The following is an 18544-nucleotide window of genomic DNA, read 5'->3' as shown; positions in this document are numbered from 1 at the left end:
TCAACAGGCAGACTACAGAAAAGCTTACTATCAAAGGTTAGAGGGGGGCTTTCTCAGAGGGCTTTTTACAGTTTTTCTATTCCCAATTAGCCGTTTAAGTGTACTTATTGAAAGTAGTAATTCTTTCATAGGCCGCCCTTTCTTAGTATTTGACGTTCCTTATATTGCGGTATGAGGCTTCGCAGTAGGTTGCAAACATTCATCACCCATGACTTTCCCCAATTGAGCTCAGAAGCTCAATGTCTATCATGACCTCTCTTTTAGAATGTCCAAGAGCAAGCAAACTATTCCTCCAGGAGAGGGCGCCAACAGACTACTAAAGAGATCATCATTACTCAAAGAAAACCCCAAAAACCAATGCATGATAGGAATAAACAGGTAACTTTCTTTGGAGTGGAAGCGGAGAGATCGCACCAGATGCCAATTCTAGATGTTATCACACCTGTGGTCACTGCAGCAGCAGGTGAATCCACTTTGTCCAAAAGGGATCTATTCCATTCAATTGCAAATGATCTAGATAAGACAGAGAACTGCAGCACGGGGACATAGCCGAGTTGGTCAGGTTGAGTGGTGATGAGTTTGCTATTTGGATGAATAAAGAAAGTCAAAAGTGTGAAAGATAAAAAACAAAAGGAGGAAGTGTGAAAAGTGAATGGGCCAAATTGAGGTGCATATGAAGACGTATGCTTTCTTCCAATTCATTAAATCGGGCTAATATGAATCAGGTGAATTGAGTTCTGCTTTTGGAAACTGGGTTAAGAAGGGGTGCACCGTTCCTGGAGGTACTGCAATACCAGGTCAATGCGTGGAGTGGACAGAGCAAGCTCTTTTTCCATCTCCCTGTTCTAAAAATCCATTTAATATATGGTCCCCAGATAGGGGACGTATCAGATATTAAACTGATAAGAACAGATACTACACTTGATCTTAGCCAAAAGGCCGAGAAGCGATAACCAGAATTGGTTTGGGCCTCGAGTGGCACCCTGGCCTATGCCGGACACATCTTAGGGAGAGAGAGCGAGAGGGAGACAAACCCACGCCTACACAAGACATTTTGTCACCCAAGCCAACCCTTGAAAAGGCTGCTTTGCAGAGCCAAAACAAGAAGAATGGTGCGTTTTGCAGCCGCCGCCCACTGCAATGAATCTGAATAACTCCTCCTTTAGGGCGCAAGCAACTCCCCTCCCCCTTGCAGTCTTTCCAATTCACGATACAAAAAGACGGACAGGACAGGTTGCCTGACTTTCCGTCACTGCCACCCTTTGCCATCCTTACCCGTAGAAAGCCCTTTCATCATCCCCAAACCCTAATCTTTTCCCTTTCCTTCCCAGCCCCCAAACCCTGCCCTCTGTACCTTTCTCACCACCCGCTTCCCTTCTCCTGTCATCCCCCTACCACCCGGGAAAAAAAGAGATTGCCCCCTCCTTCCACTAGCCCACCCTCCCACCCAAAGAACAACTTCTTCTGCGCAGCTTGTTTTCTAGGCAGCAGCGCTATTGTGATGTCATCGGGGGGCATTGTGACAAGCCGCCAGTGTTCCGTCTCTTCATGTTGTGCACAGTTCAAACGGAAAATACATCAACAGGCAGACTACAGAAAAGCTTACTATCAAAGGTTAGAGGGGGGCTTTCTCAGAGGGCTTTTTACAGTTTTTCTATTCCCAATTAGCCGTTTAAGTGTACTTATTGAAAGTAGTAATTCTTTCATAGGCCGCCCTTTCTTAGTATTTGACGTTCCTTATATTGCGGTATGAGGCTTCGCAGTAGGTTGCAAACATTCATCACCCATGACTTTCCCCAATTGAGCTCAGAAGCTCAATGTCTATCATGACCTCTCTTTTAGAATGTCCAAGAGCAAGCAAACTATTCCTCCAGGAGAGGGCGCCAACAGACTACTAAAGAGATCATCATTACTCAAAGAAAACCCCAAAAACCAATGCATGATAGGAATAAACAGGTAACTTTCTTTGGAGTGGAAGCGGAGAGATCGCACCAGATGCCAATTCTAGATGTTATCACACCTGTGGTCACTGCAGCAGCAGGTGAATCCACTTTGTCCAAAAGGGATCTATTCCATTCAATTGCAAATGATCTAGATAAGACAGAGAACTGCAGCACGGGGACATAGCCGAGTTGGTCAGGTTGAGTGGTGATGAGTTTGCTATTTGGATGAATAAAGAAAGTCAAAAGTGTGAAAGATAAAAAACAAAAGGAGGAAGTGTGAAAAGTGAATGGGCCAAATTGAGGTGCATATGAAGACGTATGCTTTCTTCCAATTCATTAAATCGGGCTAATATGAATCAGGTGAATTGAGTTCTGCTTTTGGAAACTGGGTTAAGAAGGGGTGCACCGTTCCTGGAGGTACTGCAATACCAGGTCAATGCGTGGAGTGGACAGAGCAAGCTCTTTTTCCATCTCCCTGTTCTAAAAATCCATTTAATATATGGTCCCCAGATAGGGGACGTATCAGATATTAAACTGATAAGAACAGATACTACACTTGATCTTAGCCAAAAGCGCGAGAAGCGATAACCAGAATTGGTTTGGGCCTCGAGTGGCACCCTGGCCTATGCCGGACACATCTTAGGGAGAGAGAGCGAGAGGGAGACAAACCCACGCCTACACAAGACATTTTGTCACCCAAGCCAACCCTTGAAAAGGCTGCTTTGCAGAGCCAAAACAAGAAGAATGGTGCGTTTTGCAGCCGCCGCCCACTGCAATGAATCTGAATAACTCCTCCTTTAGGGCGCAAGCAACTCCCCTCCCCCTTGCAGTCTTTCCAATTCACGATACAAAAAGACGGACAGGACAGGTTGCCTGACTTTCCGTCACTGCCACCCTTTGCCATCCTTACCCGTAGAAAGCCCTTTCATCATCCCCAAACCCTAATCTTTTCCCTTTCCTTCCCAGCCCCCAAACCCTGCCCTCTGTACCTTTCTCACCACCCGCTTCCCTTCTCCTGTCATCCCCCTACCACCCGGAAAAAAAAGAGATTGCCCCCTCCTTCCACTAGCCCACCCTCCACCCAAAGAACAACTTCTTCTGCGCAGCTTGTTTTCTAGGCAGCAGCGCTATTGTGATGTCATCGGGGGGCATTGTGACAAGCCGCCAGTGTTCCGTCTCTTCATGTTGTGCACAGTTCAAACGGAAAATACATCAACAGGCAGACTACAGAAAAGCTTACTATCAAAGGTTAGAGGGGGGCTTTCTCAGAGGGCTTTTTACAGTTTTTCTATTCCCAATTAGCCGTTTAAGTGTACTTATTGAAAGTAGTAATTCTTTCATAGGCCGCCCTTTCTTAGTATTTGACGTTCCTTATATTGCGGTATGAGGCTTCGCAGTAGGTTGCAAACATTCATCACCCATGACTTTCCCCAATTGAGCTCAGAAGCTCAATGTCTATCATGACCTCTCTTTTAGAATGTCCAAGAGCAAGCAAACTATTCCTCCAGGAGAGGGCGCCAACAGACTACTAAAGAGATCATCATTACTCAAAGAAAACCCCAAAAACCAATGCATGATAGGAATAAACAGGTAACTTTCTTTGGAGTGGAAGCGGAGAGATCGCACCAGATGCCAATTCTAGATGTTATCACACCTGTGGTCACTGCAGCAGCAGGTGAATCCACTTTGTCCAAAAGGGATCTATTCCATTCAATTGCAAATGATCTAGATAAGACAGAGAACTGCAGCACGGGGACATAGCCGAGTTGGTCAGGTTGAGTGGTGATGAGTTTGCTATTTGGATGAATAAAGAAAGTCAAAAGTGTGAAAGATAAAAAACAAAAGGAGAGAAGTGTGAAAAGTGAATGGGCCAAATTGAGGTGCATATGAAGACGTATGCTTTCTTCCAATTCATTAAATCGGGCTAATATGAATCAGGTGAATTGAGTTCTGCTTTTGGAAACTGGGTTAAGAAGGGGTGCACCGTTCCTGGAGGTACTGCAATACCAGGTCAATGCGTGGAGTGGACAGAGCAAGCTCTTTTTCCATCTCCCTGTTCTAAAAATCCATTTAATATATGGTCCCCAGATAGGGGACGTATCAGATATTAAACTGATAAGAACAGATACTACACTTGATCTTAGCCAAAAGGCCGAGAAGCGATAACCAGAATTGGTTTGGGCCTCGAGTGGCACCCTGGCCTATGCCGGACACATCTTAGGGAGAGAGAGCGAGAGGGAGACAAACCCACGCCTACACAAGACATTTTGTCACCCAAGCCAACCCTTGAAAAGGCTGCTTTGCAGATTTGCAGAGCCAAAACAAGAAGAATGGTGCGTTTTGCAGCCGCCGCCCACTGCAATGAATCTGAATAACTCCTCCTTTAGGGCGCAAGCAACTCCCCTCCCCCTTGCAGTCTTTCCAATTCACGATACAAAAAGACGGACAGGACAGGTTGCCTGACTTTCCGTCACTGCCACCCTTTGCCATCCTTACCCGTAGAAAGCCCTTTCATCATCCCCAAACCCTAATCTTTTCCCTTTCCTTCCCAGCCCCCAAACCCTGCCCTCTGTACCTTTCTCACCACCCGCTTCCCTTCTCCTGTCATCCCCCTACCACCCGGGAAAAAAAGAGATTGCCCCCTCCTTCCACTAGCCCACCCTCCCACCCAAAGAACAACTTCTTCTGCGCAGCTTGTTTTCTAGGCAGCAGCGCTATTGTGATGTCATCGGGGGGCATTGTGACAAGCCGCCAGTGTTCCGTCTCTTCATGTTGTGCACAGTTCAAACGGAAAATACATCAACAGGCAGACTACAGAAAAGCTTACTATCAAAGGTTAGAGGGGGGCTTTCTCAGAGGGCTTTTTACAGTTTTTCTATTCCCAATTAGCCGTTTAAGTGTACTTATTGAAAGTAGTAATTCTTTCATAGGCCGCCCTTTCTTAGTATTTGACGTTCCTTATATTGCGGTATGAGGCTTCGCAGTAGGTTGCAAACATTCATCACCCATGACTGTCCCCAATTGAGCTCAGAAGCTCAATGTCTATCATGACCTCTCTTTTAGAATGTCCAAGAGCAAGCAAACTATTCCTCCAGGAGAGGGCGCCAACAGACTACTAAAGAGATCATCATTACTCAAAGAAAACCCCAAAAACCAATGCATGATAGGAATAAACAGGTAACTTTCTTTGGAGTGGAAGCGGAGAGATCGCACCAGATGCCAATTCTAGATGTTATCACACCTGTGGTCACTGCAGCAGCAGGTGAATCCACTTTGTCCAAAAGGGATCTATTCCATTCAATTGCAAATGATCTAGATAAGACAGAGAACTGCAGCACGGGGACATAGCCGAGTTGGTCAGGTTGAGTGGTGATGAGTTTGCTATTTGGATGAATAAAGAAAGTCAAAAGTGTGAAAGATAAAAAACAAAAGGAGGAAGTGTGAAAAGTGAATGGGCCAAATTGAGGTGCATATGAAGACGTATGCTTTCTTCCAATTCATTAAATCGGGCTAATATGAATCAGGTGAATTGAGTTCTGCTTTTGGAAACTGGGTTAAGAAGGGGTGCACCGTTCCTGGAGGTACTGCAATACCAGGTCAATGCGTGGAGTGGACAGAGCAAGCTCTTTTTCCATCTCCCTGTTCTAAAAATCCATTTAATATATGGTCCCCAGATAGGGGACGTATCAGATATTAAACTGATAAGAACAGATACTACACTTGATCTTAGCCAAAAGGCCGAGAAGCGATAACCAGAATTGGTTTGGGCCTCGAGTGGCACCCTGGCCTATGCCGGACACATCTTAGGGAGAGAGAGCGAGAGGGAGACAAACCCACGCCTACACAAGACATTTTGTCACCCAAGCCAACCCTTGAAAAGGCTGCTTTGCAGAGCCAAAACAAGAAGAATGGTGCGTTTTGCAGCCGCCGCCCACTGCAATGAATCTGAATAACTCCTCCTTTAGGGCGCAAGCAACTCCCCTCCCCCTTGCAGTCTTTCCAATTCACGATACAAAAAGACGGACAGGACAGGTTGCCTGACTTTCCGTCACTGCCACCCTTTGCCATCCTTACCCGTAGAAAGCCCTTTCATCATCCCCAAACCCTAATCTTTTCCCTTTCCTTCCCAGCCCCCAAACCCTGCCCTCTGTACCTTTCTCACCACCCGCTTCCCTTCTCCTGTCATCCCCCTACCACCCGGGAAAAAAAGAGATTGCCCCCTCCTTCCACTAGCCCACCCTCCCACCCAAAGAACAACTTCTTCTGCGCAGCTTGTTTTCTAGGCAGCAGCGCTATTGTGATGTCATCGGGGGGCATTGTGACAAGCCGCCAGTGTTCCGTCTCTTCATGTTGTGCACAGTTCAAACGGAAAATACATCAACAGGCAGACTACAGAAAAGCTTACTATCAAAGGTTAGAGGGGGGCTTTCTCAGAGGGCTTTTTACAGTTTTTCTATTCCCAATTAGCCGTTTAAGTGTACTTATTGAAAGTAGTAATTCTTTCATAGGCCGCCCTTTCTTAGTATTTGACGTTCCTTATATTGCGGTATGAGGCTTCGCAGTAGGTTGCAAACATTCATCACCCATGACTGTCCCCAATTGAGCTCAGAAGCTCAATGTCTATCATGACCTCTCTTTTAGAATGTCCAAGAGCAAGCAAACTATTCCTCCAGGAGAGGGCGCCAACAGACTACTAAAGAGATCATCATTACTCAAAGAAAACCCCAAAAACCAATGCATGATAGGAATAAACAGGTAACTTTCTTTGGAGTGGAAGCGGAGAGATCGCACCAGATGCCAATTCTAGATGTTATCACACCTGTGGTCACTGCAGCAGCAGGTGAATCCACTTTGTCCAAAAGGGATCTATTCCATTCAATTGCAAATGATCTAGATAAGACAGAGAACTGCAGCACGGGGACATAGCCGAGTTGGTCAGGTTGAGTGGTGATGAGTTTGCTATTTGGATGAATAAAGAAAGTCAAAAGTGTGAAAGATAAAAAACAAAAGGAGGAAGTGTGAAAAGTGAATGGGCCAAATTGAGGTGCATATGAAGACGTATGCTTTCTTCCAATTCATTAAATCGGGCTAATATGAATCAGGTGAATTGAGTTCTGCTTTTGGAAACTGGGTTAAGAAGGGGTGCACCGTTCCTGGAGGTACTGCAATACCAGGTCAATGCGTGGAGTGGACAGAGCAAGCTCTTTTTCCATCTCCCTGTTCTAAAAATCCATTTAATATATGGTCCCCAGATAGGGGACGTATCAGATATTAAACTGATAAGAACAGATACTACACTTGATCTTAGCCAAAAGGCCGAGAAGCGATAACCAGAATTGGTTTGGGCCTCGAGTGGCACCCTGGCCTATGCCGGACACATCTTAGGGAGAGAGAGCGAGAGGGAGACAAACCCACGCCTACACAAGACATTTTGTCACCCAAGCCAACCCTTGAAAAGGCTGCTTTGCAGAGCCAAAACAAGAAGAATGGTGCGTTTTGCAGCCGCCGCCCACTGCAATGAATCTGAATAACTCCTCCTTTAGGGCGCAAGCAACTCCCCTCCCCCTTGCAGTCTTTCCAATTCACGATACAAAAAGACGGACAGGACAGGTTGCCTGACTTTCCGTCACTGCCACCCTTTGCCATCCTTACCCGTAGAAAGCCCTTTCATCATCCCCAAACCCTAATCTTTTCCCTTTCCTTCCCAGCCCCCAAACCCTGCCCTCTGTACCTTTCTCACCACCCGCTTCCCTTCTCCTGTCATCCCCCTACCACCCGGGAAAAAAAGAGATTGCCCCCTCCTTCCACTAGCCCACCCTCCCACCCAAAGAACAACTTCTTCTGCGCAGCTTGTTTTCTAGGCAGCAGCGCTATTGTGATGTCATCGGGGGGCATTGTGACAAGCCGCCAGTGTTCCGTCTCTTCATGTTGTGCACAGTTCAAACGGAAAATACATCAACAGGCAGACTACAGAAAAGCTTACTATCAAAGGTTAGAGGGGGGCTTTCTCAGAGGGCTTTTTACAGTTTTTCTATTCCCAATTAGCCGTTTAAGTGTACTTATTGAAAGTAGTAATTCTTTCATAGGCCGCCCTTTCTTAGTATTTGACGTTCCTTATATTGCGGTATGAGGCTTCGCAGTAGGTTGCAAACATTCATCACCCATGACTGTCCCCAATTGAGCTCAGAAGCTCAATGTCTATCATGACCTCTCTTTTAGAATGTCCAAGAGCAAGCAAACTATTCCTCCAGGAGAGGGCGCCAACAGACTACTAAAGAGATCATCATTACTCAAAGAAAACCCCAAAAACCAATGCATGATAGGAATAAACAGGTAACTTTCTTTGGAGTGGAAGCGGAGAGATCGCACCAGATGCCAATTCTAGATGTTATCACACCTGTGGTCACTGCAGCAGCAGGTGAATCCACTTTGTCCAAAAGGGATCTATTCCATTCAATTGCAAATGATCTAGATAAGACAGAGAACTGCAGCACGGGGACATAGCCGAGTTGGTCAGGTTGAGTGGTGATGAGTTTGCTATTTGGATGAATAAAGAAAGTCAAAAGTGTGAAAGATAAAAAACAAAAGGAGGAAGTGTGAAAAGTGAATGGGCCAAATTGAGGTGCATATGAAGACGTATGCTTTCTTCCAATTCATTAAATCGGGCTAATATGAATCAGGTGAATTGAGTTCTGCTTTTGGAAACTGGGTTAAGAAGGGGTGCACCGTTCCTGGAGGTACTGCAATACCAGGTCAATGCGTGGAGTGGACAGAGCAAGCTCTTTTTCCATCTCCCTGTTCTAAAAATCCATTTAATATATGGTCCCCAGATAGGGGACGTATCAGATATTAAACTGATAAGAACAGATACTACACTTGATCTTAGCCAAAAGGCCGAGAAGCGATAACCAGAATTGGTTTGGGCCTCGAGTGGCACCCTGGCCTATGCCGGACACATCTTAGGGAGAGAGAGCGAGAGGGAGACAAACCCACGCCTACACAAGACATTTTGTCACCCAAGCCAACCCTTGAAAAGGCTGCTTTGCAGAGCCAAAACAAGAAGAATGGTGCGTTTTGCAGCCGCCGCCCACTGCAATGAATCTGAATAACTCCTCCTTTAGGGCGCAAGCAACTCCCCTCCCCCTTGCAGTCTTTCCAATTCACGATACAAAAAGACGGACAGGACAGGTTGCCTGACTTTCCGTCACTGCCACCCTTTGCCATCCTTACCCGTAGAAAGCCCTTTCATCATCCCCAAACCCTAATCTTTTCCCTTTCCTTCCCAGCCCCCAAACCCTGCCCTCTGTACCTTTCTCACCACCCGCTTCCCTTCTCCTGTCATCCCCCTACCACCCGGGAAAAAAAGAGATTGCCCCCTCCTTCCACTAGCCCACCCTCCCACCCAAAGAACAACTTCTTCTGCGCAGCTTGTTTTCTAGGCAGCAGCGCTATTGTGATGTCATCGGGGGGCATTGTGACAAGCCGCCAGTGTTCCGTCTCTTCATGTTGTGCACAGTTCAAACGGAAAATACATCAACAGGCAGACTACAGAAAAGCTTACTATCAAAGGTTAGAGGGGGGCTTTCTCAGAGGGCTTTTTACAGTTTTTCTATTCCCAATTAGCCGTTTAAGTGTACTTATTGAAAGTAGTAATTCTTTCATAGGCCGCCCTTTCTTAGTATTTGACGTTCCTTATATTGCGGTATGAGGCTTCGCAGTAGGTTGCAAACATTCATCACCCATGACTGTCCCCAATTGAGCTCAGAAGCTCAATGTCTATCATGACCTCTCTTTTAGAATGTCCAAGAGCAAGCAAACTATTCCTCCAGGAGAGGGCGCCAACAGACTACTAAAGAGATCATCATTACTCAAAGAAAACCCCAAAAACCAATGCATGATAGGAATAAACAGGTAACTTTCTTTGGAGTGGAAGCGGAGAGATCGCACCAGATGCCAATTCTAGATGTTATCACACCTGTGGTCACTGCAGCAGCAGGTGAATCCACTTTGTCCAAAAGGGATCTATTCCATTCAATTGCAAATGATCTAGATAAGACAGAGAACTGCAGCACGGGGACATAGCCGAGTTGGTCAGGTTGAGTGGTGATGAGTTTGCTATTTGGATGAATAAAGAAAGTCAAAAGTGTGAAAGATAAAAAACAAAAGGAGGAAGTGTGAAAAGTGAATGGGCCAAATTGAGGTGCATATGAAGACGTATGCTTTCTTCCAATTCATTAAATCGGGCTAATATGAATCAGGTGAATTGAGTTCTGCTTTTGGAAACTGGGTTAAGAAGGGGTGCACCGTTCCTGGAGGTACTGCAATACCAGGTCAATGCGTGGAGTGGACAGAGCAAGCTCTTTTTCCATCTCCCTGTTCTAAAAATCCATTTAATATATGGTCCCCAGATAGGGGACGTATCAGATATTAAACTGATAAGAACAGATACTACACTTGATCTTAGCCAAAAGGCCGAGAAGCGATAACCAGAATTGGTTTGGGCCTCGAGTGGCACCCTGGCCTATGCCGGACACATCTTAGGGAGAGAGAGCGAGAGGGAGACAAACCCACGCCTACACAAGACATTTTGTCACCCAAGCCAACCCTTGAAAAGGCTGCTTTGCAGAGCCAAAACAAGAAGAATGGTGCGTTTTGCAGCCGCCGCCCACTGCAATGAATCTGAATAACTCCTCCTTTAGGGCGCAAGCAACTCCCCTCCCCCTTGCAGTCTTTCCAATTCACGATACAAAAAGACGGACAGGACAGGTTGCCTGACTTTCCGTCACTGCCACCCTTTGCCATCCTTACCCGTAGAAAGCCCTTTCATCATCCCCAAACCCTAATCTTTTCCCTTTCCTTCCCAGCCCCCAAACCCTGCCCTCTGTACCTTTCTCACCACCCGCTTCCCTTCTCCTGTCATCCCCCTACCACCCGGGAAAAAAAGAGATTGCCCCCTCCTTCCACTAGCCCACCCTCCCACCCAAAGAACAACTTCTTCTGCGCAGCTTGTTTTCTAGGCAGCAGCGCTATTGTGATGTCATCGGGGGGCATTGTGACAAGCCGCCAGTGTTCCGTCTCTTCATGTTGTGCACAGTTCAAACGGAAAATACATCAACAGGCAGACTACAGAAAAGCTTACTATCAAAGGTTAGAGGGGGGCTTTCTCAGAGGGCTTTTTACAGTTTTTCTATTCCCAATTAGCCGTTTAAGTGTACTTATTGAAAGTAGTAATTCTTTCATAGGCCGCCCTTTCTTAGTATTTGACGTTCCTTATATTGCGGTATGAGGCTTCGCAGTAGGTTGCAAACATTCATCACCCATGACTGTCCCCAATTGAGCTCAGAAGCTCAATGTCTATCATGACCTCTCTTTTAGAATGTCCAAGAGCAAGCAAACTATTCCTCCAGGAGAGGGCGCCAACAGACTACTAAAGAGATCATCATTACTCAAAGAAAACCCCAAAAACCAATGCATGATAGGAATAAACAGGTAACTTTCTTTGGAGTGGAAGCGGAGAGATCGCACCAGATGCCAATTCTAGATGTTATCACACCTGTGGTCACTGCAGCAGCAGGTGAATCCACTTTGTCCAAAAGGGATCTATTCCATTCAATTGCAAATGATCTAGATAAGACAGAGAACTGCAGCACGGGGACATAGCCGAGTTGGTCAGGTTGAGTGGTGATGAGTTTGCTATTTGGATGAATAAAGAAAGTCAAAAGTGTGAAAGATAAAAAACAAAAGGAGGAAGTGTGAAAAGTGAATGGGCCAAATTGAGGTGCATATGAAGACGTATGCTTTCTTCCAATTCATTAAATCGGGCTAATATGAATCAGGTGAATTGAGTTCTGCTTTTGGAAACTGGGTTAAGAAGGGGTGCACCGTTCCTGGAGGTACTGCAATACCAGGTCAATGCGTGGAGTGGACAGAGCAAGCTCTTTTTCCATCTCCCTGTTCTAAAAATCCATTTAATATATGGTCCCCAGATAGGGGACGTATCAGATATTAAACTGATAAGAACAGATACTACACTTGATCTTAGCCAAAAGGCCGAGAAGCGATAACCAGAATTGGTTTGGGCCTCGAGTGGCACCCTGGCCTATGCCGGACACATCTTAGGGAGAGAGAGCGAGAGGGAGACAAACCCACGCCTACACAAGACATTTTGTCACCCAAGCCAACCCTTGAAAAGGCTGCTTTGCAGAGCCAAAACAAGAAGAATGGTGCGTTTTGCAGCCGCCGCCCACTGCAATGAATCTGAATAACTCCTCCTTTAGGGCGCAAGCAACTCCCCTCCCCCTTGCAGTCTTTCCAATTCACGATACAAAAAGACGGACAGGACAGGTTGCCTGACTTTCCGTCACTGCCACCCTTTGCCATCCTTACCCGTAGAAAGCCCTTTCATCATCCCCAAACCCTAATCTTTTCCCTTTCCTTCCCAGCCCCCAAACCCTGCCCTCTGTACCTTTCTCACCACCCGCTTCCCTTCTCCTGTCATCCCCCTACCACCCGGGAAAAAAAGAGATTGCCCCCTCCTTCCACTAGCCCACCCTCCCACCCAAAGAACAACTTCTTCTGCGCAGCTTGTTTTCTAGGCAGCAGCGCTATTGTGATGTCATCGGGGGGCATTGTGACAAGCCGCCAGTGTTCCGTCTCTTCATGTTGTGCACAGTTCAAACGGAAAATACATCAACAGGCAGACTACAGAAAAGCTTACTATCAAAGGTTAGAGGGGGGCTTTCTCAGAGGGCTTTTTACAGTTTTTCTATTCCCAATTAGCCGTTTAAGTGTACTTATTGAAAGTAGTAATTCTTTCATAGGCCGCCCTTTCTTAGTATTTGACGTTCCTTATATTGCGGTATGAGGCTTCGCAGTAGGTTGCAAACATTCATCACCCATGACTGTCCCCAATTGAGCTCAGAAGCTCAATGTCTATCATGACCTCTCTTTTAGAATGTCCAAGAGCAAGCAAACTATTCCTCCAGGAGAGGGCGCCAACAGACTACTAAAGAGATCATCATTACTCAAAGAAAACCCCAAAAACCAATGCATGATAGGAATAAACAGGTAACTTTCTTTGGAGTGGAAGCGGAGAGATCGCACCAGATGCCAATTCTAGATGTTATCACACCTGTGGTCACTGCAGCAGCAGGTGAATCCACTTTGTCCAAAAGGGATCTATTCCATTCAATTGCAAATGATCTAGATAAGACAGAGAACTGCAGCACGGGGACATAGCCGAGTTGGTCAGGTTGAGTGGTGATGAGTTTGCTATTTGGATGAATAAAGAAAGTCAAAAGTGTGAAAGATAAAAAACAAAAGGAGGAAGTGTGAAAAGTGAATGGGCCAAATTGAGGTGCATATGAAGACGTATGCTTTCTTCCAATTCATTAAATCGGGCTAATATGAATCAGGTGAATTGAGTTCTGCTTTTGGAAACTGGGTTAAGAAGGGGTGCACCGTTCCTGGAGGTACTGCAATACCAGGTCAATGCGTGGAGTGGACAGAGCAAGCTCTTTTTCCATCTCCCTGTTCTAAAAATCCATTTAATATATGGTCCCCAGATAGGGGACGTATCAGATATTAAACTGATAAGAACAGATACTACACTTGATCTTAGCCAAAAGGCCGAGAAGCGATAACCAGAATTGGTTTGGGCCTCGAGTGGCACCCTGGCCTATGCCGGACACATCTTAGGGAGAGAGAGCGAGAGGGAGACAAACCCACGCCTACACAAGACATTTTGTCACCCAAGCCAACCCTTGAAAAGGCTGCTTTGCAGAGCCAAAACAAGAAGAATGGTGCGTTTTGCAGCCGCCGCCCACTGCAATGAATCTGAATAACTCCTCCTTTAGGGCGCAAGCAACTCCCCTCCCCCTTGCAGTCTTTCCAATTCACGATACAAAAAGACGGACAGGACAGGTTGCCTGACTTTCCGTCACTGCCACCCTTTGCCATCCTTACCCGTAGAAAGCCCTTTCATCATCCCCAAACCCTAATCTTTTCCCTTTCCTTCCCAGCCCCCAAACCCTGCCCTCTGTACCTTTCTCACCACCCGCTTCCCTTCTCCTGTCATCCCCCTACCACCCGGGAAAAAAAGAGATTGCCCCCTCCTTCCACTAGCCCACCCTCCCACCCAAAGAACAACTTCTTCTGCGCAGCTTGTTTTCTAGGCAGCAGCGCTATTGTGATGTCATCGGGGGGCATTGTGACAAGCCGCCAGTGTTCCGTCTCTTCATGTTGTGCACAGTTCAAACGGAAAATACATCAACAGGCAGACTACAGAAAAGCTTACTATCAAAGGTTAGAGGGGGGCTTTCTCAGAGGGCTTTTTACAGTTTTTCTATTCCCAATTAGCCGTTTAAGTGTACTTATTGAAAGTAGTAATTCTTTCATAGGCCGCCCTTTCTTAGTATTTGACGTTCCTTATATTGCGGTATGAGGCTTCGCAGTAGGTTGCAAACATTCATCACCCATGACTGTCCCCAATTGAGCTCAGAAGCTCAATGTCTATCATGACCTCTCTTTTAGAATGTCCAAGAGCAAGCAAACTATTCCTCCAGGAGAGGGCGCCAACAGACTACTAAAGAGATCATCATTACTCAAAGAAAACCCCAAAAACCAATGCATGATAGGAATAAACAGGTAACTTTCTTTGGAGTGGAAGCGGAGAGATCGCACCAGATGCCAATTCTAGATGTTATCACACCTGTGGTCACTGCAGCAGCAGGTGAATCCACTTTGTCCAAAAGGGATCTATTCCATTCAATTGCAAATGATCTAGATAAGACAGAGAACTGCAGCACGGGGACATAGCCGAGTTGGTCAGGTTGAGTGGTGATGAGTTTGCTATTTGGATGAATAAAGAAAGTCAAAAGTGTGAAAGATAAAAAACAAAAGGAGGAAGTGTGAAAAGTGAATGGGCCAAATTGAGGTGCATATGAAGACGTATGCTTTCTTCCAATTCATTAAATCGGGCTAATATGAATCAGGTGAATTGAGTTCTGCTTTTGGAAACTGGGTTAAGAAGGGGTGCACCGTTCCTGGAGGTACTGCAATACCAGGTCAATGCGTGGAGTGGACAGAGCAAGCTCTTTTTCCATCTCCCTGTTCTAAAAATCCATTTAATATATGGTCCCCAGATAGGGGACGTATCAGATATTAAACTGATAAGAACAGATACTACACTTGATCTTAGCCAAAAGGCCGAGAAGCGATAACCAGAATTGGTTTGGGCCTCGAGTGGCACCCTGGCCTATGCCGGACACATCTTAGGGAGAGAGAGCGAGAGGGAGACAAACCCACGCCTACACAAGACATTTTGTCACCCAAGCCAACCCTTGAAAAGGCTGCTTTGCAGAGCCAAAACAAGAAGAATGGTGCGTTTTGCAGCCGCCGCCCACTGCAATGAATCTGAATAACTCCTCCTTTAGGGCGCAAGCAACTCCCCTCCCCCTTGCAGTCTTTCCAATTCACGATACAAAAAGACGGACAGGACAGGTTGCCTGACTTTCCGTCACTGCCACCCTTTGCCATCCTTACCCGTAGAAAGCCCTTTCATCATCCCCAAACCCTAATCTTTTCCCTTTCCTTCCCAGCCCCCAAACCCTGCCCTCTGTACCTTTCTCACCACCCGCTTCCCTTCTCCTGTCATCCCCCTACCACCCGGGAAAAAAAGAGATTGCCCCCTCCTTCCACTAGCCCACCCTCCCACCCAAAGAACAACTTCTTCTGCGCAGCTTGTTTTCTAGGCAGCAGCGCTATTGTGATGTCATCGGGGGGCATTGTGACAAGCCGCCAGTGTTCCGTCTCTTCATGTTGTGCACAGTTCAAACGGAAAATACATCAACAGGCAGACTACAGAAAAGCTTACTATCAAAGGTTAGAGGGGGGCTTTCTCAGAGGGCTTTTTACAGTTTTTCTATTCCCAATTAGCCGTTTAAGTGTACTTATTGAAAGTAGTAATTCTTTCATAGGCCGCCCTTTCTTAGTATTTGACGTTCCTTATATTGCGGTATGAGGCTTCGCAGTAGGTTGCAAACATTCATCACTAGTGATGAGCGAGCATGCTTGTCACTACTCGGTACTCGCACGAGTATCACTGTACTCGGGCTGCTCGGCGGGGACCGAGTAATCTCGCGATACTCGTGCTTTACTCGTGGTCTTCATTTCTGCATGTTGGCGCTCTTTTGAGAGCCAGCCCTCATGCAGGGATTGGCTGGCAGACCACTGCAATGCCACAGCCCTGTTAGTTGTGGAATTGCAGTGATTGGCCGGCCTGCACAGCGTCACCGAGCCTTTATATCGGCCGGCGCGCTGTGCTCTGCTCACAGCTATTCTGACAGTGAGTGTAGGGAGAGTGTCGCTGATTCAGGGAAAGCTTTGCGGCCCTTTATAGCTTTTTCAGTTGCAGGGCTGCAAACAGTGTGACCAAAAGTCCTTCTCAGGACTATTCTAGTTGTATACAGGCAGGCAGGGTATAGCCAGGTCGGAGTACAGTAGCAGAGTCCTTCTCAGGACTATTGTTGCTATATACAGGCAGGGTATAGCCAGGTCTGAATACAGGCTAGTGACCAAAAGAGTCCTTGTCAGGACTATTGTAGCAGTATACAGGCAGGCAGGCAGGCAGGGTAGTGGTGACCGTATACCAGCCTTCATATCTGGGGCTGGTGTACACAGTGTAAAACAGTCCAGATAGTGTCTGACTTGTCTGTACTGTAATTGTCGCTCCCCAAAAAAACCTGTTAGTAGGTTATTATTGCGTCCGTGCTTGGTTTTTAAAACCGCACGTGTGTGCCTGTTGGTGGCAGCGTACAGGTGCACTGGTGTGCGTTTACCAAACTATTATATAACGCACAAGTGTAGTGTATAATACACGTCAGTCAGCAGTGGCTGATAGTGTCAGAGTTCTTAATTTTTGCTCCTAAAACCTGTGTTAGGTTATTATTGCGTCCGTGCTTGGTTTTTAAAACCGCACGTGTGTGCCTGTTGGTGGCAGCGTACAGGTGCACTGGTGTGCGTTTACCAAACTATTATATAACGCACAAGTGTAGTGTATAATACACGTCAGTCAGCAGTGGCTGATAGTGTCAGAGTTCTTAATTTTTGCTCCTAAAACCTGTGTTAGGTTATTATTGCGTCCGTGCTTGGTTTTTAAAACCGCACGTGTGTGCCTGTTGGTGGCAGCGTACAGGTGCACTGGTGTGCGTTTACCAAACTATTATATAACGCACAAGTGTAGTGTATAATACACGTCAGTCAGCAGTGGCTGATAGTGTCAGAGTTCTTAATTTTTGCTCCTAAAACCTGTGTTAGGTTATTATTGCGTCCGTGCTTGGTTTTTAAAACCGCACGTGTGTGCCTGTTGGTGGCAGCGTACAGGTGCACTGGTGTGCGTTTACCAAACTATTATATAACGCACAAGTGTAGTGTATAATACACGTCAGTCAGCAGTGGCTGATAGTGTCAGAGTTCTTAATTTTTGCTCCTAAAACCTGTGTTAGGTTATTATTGCGTCCGTGCTTGGTTTTTAAAACCGCACGTGTGTGCCTGTTGGTGGCAGCGTACAGGTGCACTGGTGTGCGTTTACCAAACTATTATATAACGCACAAGTGTAGTGTATAATACACGTCAGTCAGCAGTGGCTGATAGTGTCAGAGTTCTTAATTTTTGCTCCTAAAACCTGTGTTAGGTTATTATTGCGTCCGTGCTTGGTTTTTAAAACCGCACGTGTGTGCCTGTTGGTGGCAGCGTACAGGTGCACTGGTGTGCGTTTACCAAACTATTATATAACGCACAAGTGTAGTGTATAATACACGTCAGTCAGCAGTGGCTGATAGTGTCAGAGTTCTTAATTTTTGCTCCTAAAACCTGTGTTAGGTTATTATTGCGTCCGTGCTTGGTTTTTAAAACCGCACGTGTGTGCCTGTTGGTGGCAGCGTACAGGTGCACTGGTGTGCGTTTACCAAACTATTATATAACGCACAAGTGTAGTGTATAATACACGTCAGTCAGCAGTGGCTGATAGTGTCAGAGTTCTTAATTTTTGCTCCTAAAACCTGTGTTAGGTTATTATTGCGTCCGTGCTTGGTTTTTAAAACCGCACGTGTGTGCCTGTTGGTGGCAGCGTACAGGTGCACTGGTGTGCGTTTACCAAACTATTATATAACGCACAAGTGTAGTGTATAATACACGTCAGTCAGCAGTGGCTGATAGTGTCAGAGTTCTTAATTTTTGCTCCTAAAACCTGTGTTAGGTTATTATTGCGTCCGTGCTTGGTTTTTAAAACCGCACGTGTGTGCCTGTTGGTGGCAGCGTACAGGTGCACTGGTGTGCGTTTACCAAACTATTATATAACGCACAAGTGTAGTGTATAATACACGTCAGTCAGCAGTGGCTGATAGTGTCAGAGTTCTTAATTTTTGCTCCTAAAACCTGTGTTAGGTTATTATTGCGTCCGTGCTTGGTTTTTAAAACCGCACGTGTGTGCCTGTTGGTGGCAGCGTACAGGTGCACTGGTGTGCGTTTACCAAACTATTATATAACGCACAAGTGTAGTGTATAATACACGTCAGTCAGCAGTGGCTGATAGTGTCAGAGTT

General features: G+C 46.2%; 10 non-coding genes across 10 annotated transcripts; all 10 read right to left on the bottom strand.

Moving 5' to 3' along the window:
* Nucleotides 1–760: 760 nt before the first annotated feature.
* On the bottom strand, nt 761–951 carry LOC142266170 (U2 spliceosomal RNA). The gene has a single exon (XR_012732309.1). It is a non-coding gene; the product is annotated as a U2 spliceosomal RNA (small nuclear RNA).
* A 1387-nt stretch (nt 952–2338) lies between these two features.
* On the bottom strand, nt 2339–2529 carry LOC142266184 (U2 spliceosomal RNA). Its single transcript, XR_012732321.1, has one exon. It is a non-coding gene; the product is annotated as a U2 spliceosomal RNA (small nuclear RNA).
* Nucleotides 2530–3916: 1387 nt separating this feature from the next.
* Nucleotides 3917–4107, bottom strand: LOC142266169 (U2 spliceosomal RNA). The gene has a single exon (XR_012732308.1). It is a non-coding gene; the product is annotated as a U2 spliceosomal RNA (small nuclear RNA).
* Nucleotides 4108–5502: 1395 nt separating this feature from the next.
* LOC142266168 (U2 spliceosomal RNA) lies at nt 5503–5693 on the bottom strand. Its single transcript, XR_012732307.1, has one exon. It is a non-coding gene; the product is annotated as a U2 spliceosomal RNA (small nuclear RNA).
* Nucleotides 5694–7080: 1387 nt separating this feature from the next.
* LOC142266167 (U2 spliceosomal RNA) lies at nt 7081–7271 on the bottom strand. The gene has a single exon (XR_012732306.1). It is a non-coding gene; the product is annotated as a U2 spliceosomal RNA (small nuclear RNA).
* Nucleotides 7272–8658: 1387 nt separating this feature from the next.
* On the bottom strand, nt 8659–8849 carry LOC142266166 (U2 spliceosomal RNA). The gene has a single exon (XR_012732305.1). It is a non-coding gene; the product is annotated as a U2 spliceosomal RNA (small nuclear RNA).
* A 1387-nt stretch (nt 8850–10236) lies between these two features.
* LOC142266165 (U2 spliceosomal RNA) lies at nt 10237–10427 on the bottom strand. Its single transcript, XR_012732304.1, has one exon. It is a non-coding gene; the product is annotated as a U2 spliceosomal RNA (small nuclear RNA).
* Nucleotides 10428–11814: 1387 nt separating this feature from the next.
* LOC142266164 (U2 spliceosomal RNA) lies at nt 11815–12005 on the bottom strand. Its single transcript, XR_012732303.1, has one exon. It is a non-coding gene; the product is annotated as a U2 spliceosomal RNA (small nuclear RNA).
* Nucleotides 12006–13392: 1387 nt separating this feature from the next.
* LOC142266163 (U2 spliceosomal RNA) lies at nt 13393–13583 on the bottom strand. Its single transcript, XR_012732302.1, has one exon. It is a non-coding gene; the product is annotated as a U2 spliceosomal RNA (small nuclear RNA).
* Nucleotides 13584–14970: 1387 nt separating this feature from the next.
* On the bottom strand, nt 14971–15161 carry LOC142266162 (U2 spliceosomal RNA). Its single transcript, XR_012732301.1, has one exon. It is a non-coding gene; the product is annotated as a U2 spliceosomal RNA (small nuclear RNA).
* Between the last annotated feature and the right edge of the window lie 3383 nt (nt 15162–18544).

Source organism: Anomaloglossus baeobatrachus, unplaced genomic scaffold (genome assembly GCF_048569485.1).
Source record: "Anomaloglossus baeobatrachus isolate aAnoBae1 unplaced genomic scaffold, aAnoBae1.hap1 Scaffold_2825, whole genome shotgun sequence".
Taxonomy (NCBI): domain Eukaryota; kingdom Metazoa; phylum Chordata; class Amphibia; order Anura; family Aromobatidae; genus Anomaloglossus; species Anomaloglossus baeobatrachus.
The sequence above is the reverse complement of the archived record's forward strand: the minus strand, read 5'-3'. Positions and strand labels throughout refer to the sequence as shown.